The sequence below is a fragment of the Chelonoidis abingdonii genome, chromosome 22, assembly GCF_003597395.2.
Source record: "Chelonoidis abingdonii isolate Lonesome George chromosome 22, CheloAbing_2.0, whole genome shotgun sequence".
Classification (NCBI taxonomy): domain Eukaryota; kingdom Metazoa; phylum Chordata; order Testudines; family Testudinidae; genus Chelonoidis; species Chelonoidis abingdonii.
Window position 1 is genome coordinate 28,237,498 of NC_133790.1, and position 11,070 is coordinate 28,248,567.

The window sequence follows — 11,070 nt, forward strand, 5'->3', positions numbered from 1 at the left end:
GATGGTCTAGGTTTACGTGGTCCTGTATCAGTGCAGGAAGCTGGGCTAGATGACCTCTCGAGGTCCCTTCCAGCCTTAACTTTCTATGATTCTGTGAAGAATGCCATGAGATTGGAGCGAACTTCACCATGACACTTCAGCAAACTAACTCCAAGAACATATCGGCCTTTCTCTCCAGACATTTTTGGCTGCAAAACTGGCCCAAAAAGATCACAAACAATTTTTTTTCCTAGAGAAGTTGTCCTTTTTCACTCCCTCACAACCAGTTAAACCATTTTTGCTAACCCACCTTCAAGCTGAGATCAAGAATCAGATGTTTCGTCCCCAAACAGGAACATTTGAGAAAGGCTCAAGTGGCTGAGATCAGGGGATTGGGATGAACTCTGCAGTGCAGTCTTAACTATGAAGAGTGCTGTGCTGGGAACACATGGTACAAAGCAGCAGAATTGTCCGGTTATATGAAGCAGCAACAAATCAATAAGATTGAATTAAAAAAAAAAACATTTGACACCGGAGGCCCCTTGTGGGGGAAGGAGGCATCATCGCAGAGAGCGCGCAAGACCTGGGTATATTGCTCCGTGGGATAAGGTTGTTGCCCCTGCTAAAGAAACACACTTTTTTATATAGTTGAATTAGGGTTTATTTTGTGGCTGTTTTTACACAAGAATTGCAGAACGGACGTTTGGATGGTTTCTGAGCTATGGAAATCCACACTAGCTAATGGGGCAGGTGGTAACCTTCCGTCCCGAAGTCTCCTTGAAGTGCTGCCATTCAATATAAAAGACAATGTGACATAAAATCAATAAGAGGTTCTATAACTGCATTAGATGTAAGAGAAAGATGAAGGAAGGTGCAGGTCTCTTACTAGTTGGGGAAGGAGAGCAAATAGCAGATGACTGGAAGACTGAAGTGTTTAATTCCTTTTTTGCTTCAGTGTTCGTTATGCTTAACACAATTATATTAACACCCAGGGGGAAGGATCTTGGGCTAGAATAGGGAAAGAACAGATTACTTAGATAAGTTAGATGTACTTAAGTCGGTAAGGCCTGATAGATTCACCCTAGAGTATTTGAGGAACTAGCCAACGTAATCTCTAAACCATTAGTGATTCATAGAATCATAGAATATCAGGGTTGGCAGGGACCTCAGGAGGTATCTAGTCCAACCCCCTGCTCAAAGCAGGACCAATCCCCAACTAAATCATCCCAGCCAGGGCTTTGTCAAGCCTGACCTTAAAAACCTCTAAGGAAGGAGATTCCACCACCTCCCTAGGGAAACCATTCCAGTGCTTCACCACCCTCCTAGTGAAAAAGTTTTTCCTAATATCCAACCTAAACCTCTCCCACTGCAACTTGATTATCTCAGAGAAGTCATGTGTGACAGATTGACAATATCCTGTAATATTCTGGACAAACTTTAGGTAAACTTTACCCAATTAAGTGAAACCTTACAGAATTAAGGTTAACACCTTTGGGTTCCATTGTATTAAAATGCAATTGTGTAGCCATTGTGGTGGCATTTCTTTGGCATCTGCTTTAGAAGTCCCCCTCAACCCCCAAAGAGGTGCCCATATACCGGGTCAAACTGGATTCTGTGAGGACCAACAGGCATAGGCAGGGTTTTTTTGGGGGGAGGGGGGAGAAAGCTAATATTATTCTCAGGTGTATTAACAGTACTGTCAATATAAGACATGGGAGGTAATTCTTCTGCTCTGCTCAGCATTGATGTGGCCTCAGCTGGAGTATGGTGCACAGTTTGGAGCAGCACATTTAGGAATGATGTGGACAAATTAGCGAGAGTCTAGAGGAGAGCAACAAAAAATAATAAGAGGATTAGAAAACATGACCTATGAGAAAGAGTTGAATGAATGAGGCATGTTTTGTCTTAAGAAGAGGAGAAGGATGAGGAGGACCTGAAAACTGTCTTCAAATACATAAAAGATTGTTACAAGAAGGCCGATGATCAGTTGTTCACTGTGTCCACCACAGGTAGGAAAAAAAGGACTCTGCTTAGTTTGAAGCGTGCGAGATTTAGGTTAGATGTTAGGAAGCAGGTAACCTACGGAGGCTGTGGAACCCCCATCACTGGAGGTGTTTAAGAACAGGTTGGAGAAACATCTCTTAGGGATAGTGCCGGTTTATTGGGTCCTGCCGCTGCACAGGGCAGATGGACCAGATGAGACCCCTTCCACCCCACGTGACTATGATTGTGTGTTTGCATATCCCTGTCATTCTGTACTTCTGCTTTCTTGTACACACTCACATGATCAGAGGAGCGTACAAGGAATCAAGTGCACTGTGATTGTGATGCCATTGTAGCTGACTTGAGATGGCTTCTTTGCTGTTCAGCAAGAGGGCAGCTCTCACTGCTCTGTGGATGCTGAGTATGACTGGTGAATCACACAGTCTGGACGGCACACAATTGTGCCTTGGCACCGAGGTTTGATTTTAGATGCGTCCACCAATAGGCAGGGTCATAGGAGCACATTAATCTGCCATTGTTCCCCTGATGCATCTGCACCATGGGAGGGAGCCAGTGCTGGAGGAAATAGGGACCAACGTCCAGATTCATTAGTGCTGGGAGTTTATTTCTATTGCCACTATTTGGAATTATAGACTGTGACTCACCTGTGCATATATTTTACCTGCTTTAACCTCTCAATAACTCTTTTCCCTTTCTTAGCTAATAAACCTTCAGTTTGTTTACTATAGAATTGGCTACCAGCGTTGTCTTTGATAGGAGATCTAGAATGCAACTTGACTTGGGTGAGTGACTCCTCTCTTGGGACTGGGAATATCCTGGAATATTTGTGATTTTTGGTCCAGTTTTGTCTGGATGGCAAGATAAATTGAAGAGTGGAAGGGGACTGTGTGTGGCTACATGATGGGACTGTTACAGTGATCTAGGAATTCACATGTGTTACTGGCTTGGTGAAATCTAATTATTGAACATACCACCAGCTTGGGGTGTCTGCCCCAAGTTAGACACTCCATGATCATGAGCTACCACAAACTACATGACAGTAGCATTCTCACGTTGGCCTCAACTAGACTATCATTTCGAACCTAAGAATTCTTTTGTCTGTCCTTTTTGTTTTTGTAACACAAGGTAGGTGAAGTAATATCTTTTATTGGACCAACTTTTGTTGGTGAGAGAGACAAGCTTTTGAGCCACACAGAGGTGTGTGTGTGTGCGTGTGTGTGTGTGTGTGAAAAATATAATTTATTGTTCCGTCCTTTCATCTTGAGGGGGCTTTATCTGTATGAAGATTCATAATTTTAGGACCAGAAGGGACCATTATTATCTGGCCTCCTTTATAACACAGGCCAGAGAACCTCCCCAGAATAATTCCTAGAGCAGATCTTTCAGAAAAAGGAGCTTGATTTAAAAATTGTCAGTGATGGAAAATCCACCACGACCCTTGCAACATTGTTCCACTAGTTAATTACTCTCATTGTTCAAAAATGTATACCTCATTTCCAGTCCGAATTTGTCTAGCTTCATCTTCCAGCCATTGGATCATGTTCAATCTTTCTCTGCTAGACTGAAGATCCCATTATTAAATATTTGTTCACCATGTAGGTACTCATAGATTGTCATCAAGTCACCCATTAACCTTCTCTTTGTTAAGTAAACAGATTGAGCTCCTTGAGTCTATCACTATAAGGCAGGTTTTATAATCTTTTAACCATTCCCATTGTTCTTCTCTGAACTCTCTCCAATTTATCAAAATCCTTTGGACACCAGAACAAATACAGAGGTAAAATAACCTCTCTACTCCTACTTAAGATTCCCCTGTTGATGCATGGCAGGACTGCATAAGCCTTTTTGGCCATAGCATCACACTGGGAGCTCATGTTCAGCTGATTTTTCATCATGACCCCAATATCTTTTTCAGAATCACTGCTTCCTAGGATAGAGTCCCCCATTCTGTAAATAAGGCCTTCCTTCTTTGTTCAGAGACATATACGTTTACATCTAGCCATATCAAAATGCCTATTGTTTGCTTGCATGCAGTTTGCCAAGTGATCCAGATCGTTCTGAATCAGTGACCTGCGAGAGATGAACTTTTAGCAGACAGAGCGTGCTGCAAGCAGCCAGCAGGAGTGCGGTTTGCTCCAGAGGCATTCCACAATGTTGGACATGGGAAACAGGAACAGTTATTAGAGCTAATTGGATCCAAACTGCATGTAGTGGAGAGCTAGTATGCCCCTCAGCTCCTGTTCAGGCTCTTTCCCCTGTGTTAATTTAGTCTTACCGTATTCTTAGTCTCAGCCAATGAAGTTACACTCAGAAAATCCTTGCACATCAATTGCCAGAGCGGTTCTCTCCTAATGTCTGCAGAGCTGCTTCTAATGGCATAGTTCCCTTAATTGGCAGCCAGGGCTTTGCTTTCAAATTGAAAACAAACAGAAAAAGATCCTCAAATACAGTATAAAAGCCTATTGCAGACACATGGCTGCAGCCAAGCCTCCCAAACTGCAGTCTACAGCCCGTCTAATGGCCTCGCAGGGAGTGCAGTAAGCAGCTCCAGGGGTCCTGGGCTTGCCATGCAGGGAGCTTTGTATCTATCTCTGGGCTGGCTGGGGCTGAGACCAGTCTCCAGCTGACACTGCCCCCAGTGGCCAAACCTTTCAATACCGCCCCAGAATCCTGGGCTTCAGGCAGCTCTCAAAGGCCACCAGGTGTGTTTGTCACAGCTGATACAGCAAGCGGGAGAGACAGGCTGAGAAGGGAGGAGAAGTTGCCCTGACTGAATGGGGAGCTGAAAGAAATAGAAATGCCATTTCATCAACTGTCTGCTTGACTCTGTGTCGCTGCCTGAGGAAGCAAAGACTCCAACTGCTTAGCCAGTAGGGCAGGAGAGGAACCACACACAATGTCTGGAGCCATCCCTGGTCAGAGCAGAACGGAGGAATATGTGGGGAGTAACAAGTGACCCGATGCGTTCCATCCTTTCCTTGCAGACGGGGCACAGGGCAGCGTTGGCGGCATTGGAGATGCAGCCATGGTACTGGATGCAACATCTGAACATCTTCCTAGTTGGCTTATCCAGTTTCCGGGCCTGTACCTGAAAACGATTCCTAAACTTCCGCGGACATGGAATGTGGCTGCCTGTTTGTTAGGGACCACTTCTAGCTCCCATCACGCCTCTGATCTGTGACTGGCGCTGGCTTCCATTGTGTTTACTGGTGTCGTTCGCCGTGAATGCACCAACTTACAAAGCCTTCACTAGGCTGGATCTCTGTTACCCAGACACCTGTCTCTCCCTCAGTGCATCAGGGGACAAGTGGAGGAACTCCAACTCTGCATTTAAATGGGAAGGGGATGGAGGCATGAAGCTCTCCAGCAGGGTGGGGAAGGAACTTTTTGGGGATAGGGCCCGAGGTGGGAAATTCTCCAGGGGATTCTCCACTGTGGAATGCATTTCCCTTGCTGGTTTTCCATGAGCTGAATGAATGGCCCTGTATGCGGGTCACCTGGCAAGGCCAGTGTGTTCTGCCATATTTCTCTGGCTAAGCGGGGTAGGAGTGAGGGAGCGTTTGGCTATTGGCCCTGGCTGCTGTTTGTGTGAAGAGTGGAGGGAGCCCCATGCTCTGACTGGGCAGGTTTTAAGGGCCTGAAATAGTAACAAACACTCCAAGCTGTGGGAGCTGCAGAGCCCTCTCCCCACTGCGACCAGCCAGGAGAAGGCTCCTCCCGTAGGGTCGCTATGTGCGAAGTTGCAGGGTGATTTGGGGCATGTCTGTGCTGGAGCTGGCTACAGACCCGCACTAGCTCTGATTGAGAGCATGCTAAAAGTAGAAGTGCTGCCGTGGTAGTGCGAATGGCCAGTGAGGCTGGCTGCCCCAAGGACATGCCTAAGGTCTCAGATGGGATCACACTTGGGCAGCAAGTTCCCCCTGCTGCTCGTGCCACTATGGCTACACTTCTATTTCTAGAGCGCTAGCTCGATCAGTGAGACAGTAAATATGTTTCCTTGAGCTGCAAATTACTCCTCTGCCTCCGGTGCAGACTTACCCTCAGTGCAAGCATTGGCACAGAATGGCTTTGGCTTTGGATTCGAGGCTTGGATGGCTGGTTAACTGGCATATGAGAAAGCGGGAGTTGTGTTCCATTGCTCCATGTAGTGCAGCTCTCCCTGCCTCTCCTCCACAGATGCTGTTTCTCAGGCTCTCAGATCTCAGCTGTTTCGAGCTTCCATTGGCTTGGAAATACTCAAGCAGGCTGGGAGCCCAGATCCTGCTCTGCCTCCCCACAATGAGTCACGCTGAGCTAGGCTGCCATTTGTGTCCTTATTGTTTTCCATATTACACCCAGAGTGGTGTTTTCACTCCTGACCGATATTGAGTACGTCAAGCTCCTCCTTAAATCCACCCAGGAGAACAAAACCGAGACAAACTCTAACAGTCCGCCTTGGCTACAGCATTGGTCTGTTAAACTGGCGGTAGACAGAGCTCTGCCCCTTGCGAAGTCACTCAGACAGGCACTGCCCAAGAGCATGCTGATGCTCTCAATGGCTTTGCGGTCATGCCTTGCTTCTGCTGGAGGCAACACTTGGGTCTTCTTCAACGGAGCAGTTTCTCAGCCCATTCCCAAAGGCCTGATAAAGAGTGCGGACAGGGGCAAGCCATTAGCCCTTAGATTCCACGCCCTTCAGTGTCAAGAACCCTCCTATTTGCCCAGCTTTATCCCTTCCCTTTGGATTCTGGGGCTCCTGCAGCAATGCAGGGTTTCATACATTTTAAGGCTACAAGGGACAATTATGATCACTTCATCTGACCTCCTGCAGCACCCAGGCCACAAGAATCTCACCTAGGAATTCCTGCATCAAGCCCATATCCTGTGACTGAGCTAGAGAGGTTCTTTTTTAAAGATATCCAATCTCAATGTAAAGACTGAAAGTGCTGGAGACTCACCAGGTTCCTGGGTAACCCGCTCCAATGGTTAATTACCCTCACTGTTAAAAAGCTGTGACTTAGTTCCAGACTGACTTATACTGACTTCCACTTCCAGCCATTAGATCTTGTTCTGCCTTTGTCTGCTAGATTAAAGCACCCTCGACTATCAGAAACCTTCTCATTGTGTGGGGATTTATCAACCATCACCTCTTAACCTTTTCTTTGTTAAACTAAATAGATTGAACTCCTTTAGTCTCTGTTTTCTAGACCTCTGAGATCATACTTAGCTCTTTTCTGAACCCTTTTCAATCTTTCAACATCCTTTTGAAAACGTGGACATCGCAACTGGACACAGTATCCAGTTGTGGTCTCACTAGTGCAACGTACTAGCTAATCCACTCAGTAAACACCAAACTCTTAGCTACAGGATCACACTGAAAGTTCATGGTCCATTGGTTATCACTGTCACTACAAAATGCTTTTCAGAATCACTGGTTTCCAGGATCTAGTCCCCCATCCTGGACAGGTGACCTCATTTTTAGCATCATAAAAATATGTTTTGGCTTCGAAGGATTGGATTTTTATCGGTAAATGTTGATAAACTTTGATTTCACCAAACACACAGAAACTGACAAAAATAAAAAAACTCATCGGTAATAACAGCAATTTATTGATAAGCAGCATTTTTCTTACTTTGCCTAAGAACTTCTTAGAGTTTAATTTAGGGCTATTTACTTTGTATATTTTGACATATGATGTTGTCAATTTGTGCTTTCACGGTTATGGAGCTTTAACTTTTTCAATCTCAGCATCTACTGTCGTTGTCTGCCCCTCCATTTTCTGAACTACCCCATTTCATTTCCCACAACTGAAAATTTACATCAACAAAAATAAACATTAAAACCCATAGTTTTGCGCAGCTGTGAAAATTTAAATTCATAAAATAATAAAAAAGCTTTAAAACAAACATCATCTGTCAAGATTTAAAAAAAAACACATTCTGCCAAGTCTAAATATTTTGTCTGATTGTGCCATACATACTGTATGATCCAGATCACTGTGCATCAGTGACTATCCTCATTTTATTTACCACTCTGTCAATCTTTGTTTTAGATGCAAATTTTAACTAGCAATGATTTTGTATTTATGTCCAGTTCTTTGATAAAGACACCAAATAGCACTGGGCTGAGAACTGATCCCTGCAGGACCCCACCAGAAACACCTCCATTGGGTGATGATTGCCCATTAACCATTATATTTTGAGGCTTGTCAACTAGTTTTTAATCCATTTCTCTCCCCTGGGTACTCCCACTAGGATGGTCCAATCAGCTCTGTAGATGGGGCTCCTTCCCCATCTTGGTGACCCCAGACCCCGGAGCTGGGAAGGGCCTGTTAGACCATCCAGTCTGTCTCCTGGGACTGATGTGGGGTTCTTCCCTTCCACATGTTTCCTAGGGCTCTGACCAGCCTGGTTTTCAATGTCTCAAACAATGTCACTTCCCCCATTTCCCCTTGGGGAGCTGCCCACAGTGTAGAAGGGTGGAGGCTTCCTGTTCCCAAGAGGCTGGGGCAAGGAGGCAAGATGGCTGCTGCCTCTGAAGGAGGTGCAGCTGCAGATGCTGCTGCCTCTGGGGGTCTGGCAGCCCTTCCTCCCACATGGGTGCAGGAACTTCCAGACTGGGCTTCATTCCCAGGGCTGGTCTCCCAGCTCAGAACCTGGGCAGGCCCAGCTGTTCCATACGAAGGGGCAGCATTTCCCAAGATGGCCCATTCTGGAATCACCTGCCATAGGGAGATTCTTCCTTTCTTCAGCTACTGGGATTTCCCCCAGCAGTAGCATCCATGCCCTCTAAATGGTCTGATCCTGCCTAATTCTGTAACACGAGCTCTGAGACAGACAGGACAGTGACTGACCCTGAGATCACTCGCTGTGCCACAGGACCCCAGCCAAGGTTCATATTCAGTTCTCTAGTCAAACTGAATGAAAGTACCAGGGAGATGATTAACTGGATCAGTACACAGCTGGTCTCACTAGCATCCCATTACTCTCCTGAACTCTTCTGGGATAAGTTTTTCCACTTAAGTAGATTCCCGGGTTCCAAAGGGCCTGGATTACTTAGGTGGGTTTCCATGAAGGAAGGGAATTTTTCAGACTTGGTCCCATAATCTGCCATGTATTTCTGACATGAAACACAGGAGATGTGGTTGTCCATGTTCCGCAACAGAAGATAAACTATAAATATGAAGTGCCCATAGACTAGTGAGTGCTGCAGTCTGAAAGCCCTGAACTCAAACTGGAGAGATGAACAAATAATCTAAATTTGAACTAAAGAAATGTCCTTATGTCTATAATGGGCTGAACCAAAGTCCTGGATCCAAACATCCGCAAACACTGAGCCTTGGACCTGTTTCTGCCATAAACAAATGCAAGGAGTATGGGAAATAAGCCAGAAGGATTGACGATGTTTCTGAAAGATGGAGTGGGCAGAACAGAACTCTGGTGGGATGAGTCTCGTCGCCGGGATGTCCACACACTGAAGCTGGTTACAGGCTGTGTAGGAAGAAGAGACAGAAAGAGAAGGTGAGCTGAGCAGATGGACCATATGGGTGTCAGAATGCTAGTGACGTACATTGTGACAGTGAAGTGTGGGGAGCATAAACTCTGGATAAATAAGGAATGACAATCATATAGGGAAGAAACCACCTTGGGTTTCTGCTGGACGTCATGCAGACTTGTGGAAAGGGAGAAGTCTCCTATGTTGGGACATTTCCTTTCTCTCGTGCACTCTCTCAAGGCCTCCTTTACTATTGTCAAGGCTGATTCCCCACTCTGGCATGTCGAGTGCAGAAGTTGCGGGGCCACAAGGATTCAAAAAATTAATACTGGCCACTCCAGGCTGATATTAAACTCCTAAGGTTACAGCTTTCTCTGACCTTGAATGGTAGATGTTGCTACCACCCAAGTGCAAAAACCCCTTGAGAACCCAGGAAGGTATACTTGGGAATTCCTTCTTGTGGGGTACCCTCAAGCCCTTTGACGCCCTCTTCAGGGAAGAACTGAGAAAGAAAACAAAGGAAATCAGCTGTTGCCACCAGCTAATTAAACAACATGTACACAAACCTCTTAGGACACAAAAAATCCAATCCTGTCCTTAAAAAAGGTAAATTTTATTAAAAACAAAAAGAAAGAAAATACATTTGGAATTTCAGTCTACTGCTAGATTTAAAAATAACTACAAGGATTAAACATCAAGAATGACTTTCTGGAGGTCCATCTTAAAGTTTACAAGCAAAATAGAAGCATTTGGGGTTAGCACAGAGGAATCCTCAAGCCATAACTGGGAATGGGGATTATTTAGTCTACAGAAGACAAGAGTGAGGGGGGATTTGATAGCAGCCTTCAATTACCTGAAGGGGGGTTCCAAAGAGGATAGATCTTGGCTGTTCTCAGTGGTGGCAGATGACAGAACAAGGAGCAATGGTCTCAAGTTGCAGTGGGGGAGGTTTAGTCTGGATATTAGGAAAAACTTTTTCACCGGGAGGGTGGTGAAGCACTGGAATGGATTCCCTAGGGAGGTGGTGGAATCTCCATCTGTAGAGGTTTTTAAGACATGGCTTGACAAAGTCTTGGCTGGGATGATTTAGTTGGTGTTGGTCCTGCTTTGAGCAGTGGGTTGGACTAATAGTCTATGAAAAGAGATAAACCTAATGGCGTTTTCCTTGACATTTCCTGATCTACTTACATATCTGGGGTTTTAAATGAGTAGTTTCTAGGTATGATACAGATGATTTTTCATACCTGGCCGAAAGCTTCTTAGAACATTTCTTCTTGGTCCCCTCTCCCTGAGAACAACAACAGACTGACAAAGGAGAAGTTTTCCCCCAATTTTAGAAAATTCTAGCCTTCCCACTGACTCTTTTGGTCAGGTGACTTCTCCGTTCCTTTCACCTATGCATTGCAGGGAGACTTTAACCCTTTACAGGTAAAGTAAGTAGAGAACAGCTACTAAGAGGGATTTTATAGCTAACTGGCTGTCTGGGTGTCCATAAAAGGGAGCTCTCTCCTCCCCTCTTCATTTATCACAACTATAGTAACTGATTGCCTCACAATCTCTAATGGATTTGTCCATACACATTCCTGCATGGCAGGACAGTGCTGTTATCCCTT